The 4,365-nt window shown below is 41.1% G+C and overlaps 1 non-coding gene across 1 annotated transcript; it reads right to left on the reverse strand.

The window, feature by feature from the left end:
• Positions 1–3,231: 3,231 nt before the first annotated feature.
• On the reverse strand, positions 3,232–3,315 carry TRNAL-UAA (transfer RNA leucine (anticodon UAA)). The gene has a single exon. It is a non-coding gene; the product is annotated as a tRNA-Leu (tRNA).
• Positions 3,316–4,365: the final 1,050 nt, after the last annotated feature.

Genomic DNA, 4,365 nt, shown 5'->3' on the forward strand with positions numbered 1-4,365 from the left:
TAATTTTTATAATTAAACCCTAATTATTTGCTAATTTTCAAATTTAAGCTAAGCGGTCTTTACAGTTTGGCTTTGTACTTCCTTGATGGTTGTGGGCGACTTCATGTCCAAAAAGGCTTGGATCTTCTTTGGGTTTGAGCTTCATGTTGTAGTTGCGAAGGATTTTAAAGTATTCGTCTAAGTCCTCCATATGCCCCTAGTCTTTTTGGACTTGACAAACATGTTGTCCACATACACCTTTATGGTGCATCTGATAGGATCATTGAACGTTTAGTTCACAAGCCTCTGATATTTGGCCTCTGCATTCTTCAGCCCTGAAGGGCATGACTTTGTAGCACTACATGCCTAACTCTGTCATGAAGCTTGTATGCTCCTGATTTGGTGGATGCATCTTCTTTTTCTTGGCTTTGGACAAGGCCAAGTTGTAATAGTGACAGACAGATTGTTTGTCTTCTCTCAACATCCTACCCCATGCCTTATTGGGAATTTCAGGCAAGGGTAGTAGATGGATGTTACCACCTTCAAGTTGTATAAGGCCGGTCAACCCATCATGGCATTGTAAGTCGAGGGAACGTTGATTGCGACGAACTGTGCCATTAGAGTTTTGGTGGTCGGATTTTTTCCAATAGTGAGGTGTAGTCTGATATACCCGATGGGTGCGATGCCCTAGCCAAAGAGGCCATACATCACTTGACTACAGGGTGCCAAGTTAGCGAGTTGGAGCCACCTCATCTTTTCATATGTTAATTTGAAAAGAATGTTGAAGGAGGCTCTGTTGTCCACCATATATCTTGCTACAGTCATGTTCCCGATGTGTGTTGTAACAACAAGGAAGTTGTTGTGCGAGAAACTAACTTGGGTAGGATCTCCTTTCGAGAAAGAGACCGTGGGCTCTCCATGCTTTGGTTTCTTAGTGTCTCGTTCTTTGCCTGCAAGGATGCTACGTTTGGGCTCGTGATGGAATGTCTGAGCATAACACTCCTTATCTTTGTTGGTCTCGCCTGTAATATGGGGTCCGCCAATATGGACCCCTAAGTGTCCTGCCTCCGGTGGTTTGGGTAGAGTTGTTGGTACTTGCCTGTGGGCCTGGCAAGTCATGGAGGCAAGCCTTCAGAGGTGGAGGCCAGCCTTCGGAGGTGGAGGCTCGCCTTCAGAGATGCAGGCTAGCCTTCGGAGGTGGAGGCCAGCCTTCGGAGATGGAGGCCAGCCTTTGTACTACCTGTTACTGACTTGCCCTGCTGGGATGTCTAGGCATGCTTTGCTTTGGGAGTTTTGGTAGGAGAGTGAAGCATGCACACTTCTCCTCCTTCTCCCTTAGGCTTCATGGCATAAGGGAATCATTAAATTTTTGTTGAAAATAGGTTTAATGATATGATGGTACATACTACATATTAAACTACCAATGAAACTGATTTTGTATTTAAGCTGGAATGGATGATCTAGATGACTTAAATTAGCTATATGCTAGTTACAAATGACGAAAGATGGATGCTAAATATTATTTTGGTATTTTATTGACTTATTCAATCTATTTATTTGGTGACTACATAACTGTGGGGATATTATTGTTCTTTCATATTCAATAAAATAGGATATTATTGTTCTTTTATATCCTCTAAAAAATCATCATTAATAATTTCATTTTTCTCATTGTTAACAATATCTTTTGATGCCTCGACATCACACTATCCACTTAAACAATATCATCAGTATCATCCTCCTCATCATCAACCACACCATTGTTATTTGTTTTTTCTCACTCCGAGAAACATCCTCATTCTCACCCTCTTCATTCTCTTTAACGTCCCTGCTTCAAGCCTCCATTAGGCCCTTACACCCACGGAATGATGGCTCTTATACATGAGTATGTCACTCTGGTTGTTTCCTGGACTGAGGAATGACCCTATGGACCAACAAGAGTGTTTCCAGCGCCTCACTTGCATGCTTCCTATGAAAACTTCCCAGGAGGTCACCCATCCTGAAATTACCCTAGGTCAAGCACGCTTAACTATGGAGTTCTTTCATGATGGGCTACCCAAAAACAAGATGAACCTTGTTGATATACGTAGTACCAATCAGTCAATTTAAGCCCTCTTTAATTATGCAGTCCCATACTTACACAGTCTCAGAGTAATCACACTTGACCTTCCCCAAGCGATGTGGGATTGCACAACTTACCCGGTATTTCTCCTTATGGATCACGGGACTACTGACTTTCACAATCACCTCCCTTGCGGGGTCTGACATCCTCATCGACCACACTTCTGGCTGGGTCAAGACTCTGATACCATTTGTAACGTCCCCGCTTCAAGCCTCCATTAGGCCCTTACACCCACGGAATGATGGCTCTTATACGCGAGTATGGCACTCTGGCTGCTTCCTGGACTGACGACGGACCATACATACGAACACGAGTATTTCTAGCATGCTTTGTCCTCACTCGCACGCTTCTTGGGAAAACTTCTTAGGAGGTCACCCATCCTAAAATTACCCAAGGTCAAGCACGCTTAACCGTGGAGTTCTTTCGTGATGGCTTACCAAAAAACAACATGCACCTTGTTGATATAGGTAGTACCAATCAATCAATTTAAGCCCTCTTCAACTATGCAGTCCCATACCTACACAGTCTCAGAATCATCACACTTGACCTTCCCTAGGCGATGTGGGATTACACAGTTTACCCGATATTTCCCCTTACAGATCACAGGACTACTGACTGTCACAATCACCTCCCTTGTAGGGTCTGACATCCTAATTGACCACACTTCCAGTTGGGTCAAGACTCTGGTACCATTTGTAACGTCCCCGCGTCAAGCCTCAATTAGGCCCTTACACCCACGGAATGTTGGCTCTTATACACGAGTATGTCACTCCGCCTGCTTCTTAGACTAACGATTGACCCTACATACCCACACGTGTGTTTCCAGCGTGCTTTGTCCTCATTCGCACGCTTCCTAGGAAAACTTCTCAGGAGGTCATCCATCATGAAATTACCTTAGGTCAAGCATGCTTAACCGTGGAGTTCTTTCGTGATGGGATCCTGAAAAACAAGATGCACCTTGTTGATATAGGTAGTACCAATCAAGCTATTTAAGCCATCTTTAACTACGCAATCCCATACCTACACAGTCTTAGAATCATCACACTTGATCTTCTCTAGGCGATGTGGGATTGCACAGCTTACCCGGTATTTTGCCTTTCGGATCATGGGACTACAGACTATGACAATAATGTTAGAAGTGGGACTTGAACCCACACCCTCGTAAGAGGACCAGAACTTAAGTCTGGCGCCTTAGACCACTCGGCCACCTTGACTCTTCTTTCTTCGTCTGACGACAATCTTTCTTAAAATGCCGAACCATGCCACACTGGAAGCATGTTTTTTGGTTGCACTCTCCAGGATGATGTTTCTTACAACGTCGGCACTCATGGGACTACTGGCTGTCACATTCTCACTCTCATCCTCATCATCATTGCCCACACCTTTGTCATCATTATCATCCCTACGAGAAACCTCCTCAATCTCAACCTCTTCCTCATTATCATATTCCTCATCATCATTTACCTCATGAGAATCCTTCACATAAGAAAATAAAAAATAAATAAAGCTTAAAAAGAACAAAAATAAAAAAATTAATAACAATATATTAACAAACCATGGAAGCAAGTCTTCACAACAACAAATTAATTTTTTTTATACACATATTCCAAAGAAGACTTCATACTCTTAAAATCTTCTTTTAAAACAACAACTTCAGCAACGAATGCTTCCTACTGAACAGAAATATCTGACAATCTCCTATGAAACTCTTCATATTTAAAAGATGAACTATTTTCATCAAATGAACCTTCACTACCAACATCATCAATCTGCACAAATTTTTCTTTCCCAATGTCATCTAAGCTCTTATCCACAAAGAAATCATCCAAATGTAGACACAACAATTCCTCCTAAATCGACAACAAATTCTTCACTTTAAGCTAACACAAATATAAAACAGGCAAACAACATTAAAAACACATAATATAAGTAAAAAATAACATTAAAACATTATAAAAAATAATGACAATATAATACAGTGGATAGTGAAACATTGAAGATAGAATTCTTGAAATCCCTAATAGAAGGAGCATAATCATTAGACTAGTTCCAAATTCTAAGAATATGATCATACAATTTTGTACAATGAATGCCATCAATGTACAAACAACATTCATTGAACTAAACTTGAAAAACATAGGTCAAACCTCTCAACCTATAAAACCTAATTTTGTGTCCATTATCACCTTTCATAACTTTAATAAGATTCTTTGCAATCGCACCTCTAATCGAATCAAGTAATAAAGAATAAGACTCTTTGCCCC

The sequence above is a fragment of the Cannabis sativa genome, chromosome 7, assembly GCF_029168945.1.
Source record: "Cannabis sativa cultivar Pink pepper isolate KNU-18-1 chromosome 7, ASM2916894v1, whole genome shotgun sequence".
Taxonomy (NCBI): domain Eukaryota; kingdom Viridiplantae; phylum Streptophyta; class Magnoliopsida; order Rosales; family Cannabaceae; genus Cannabis; species Cannabis sativa.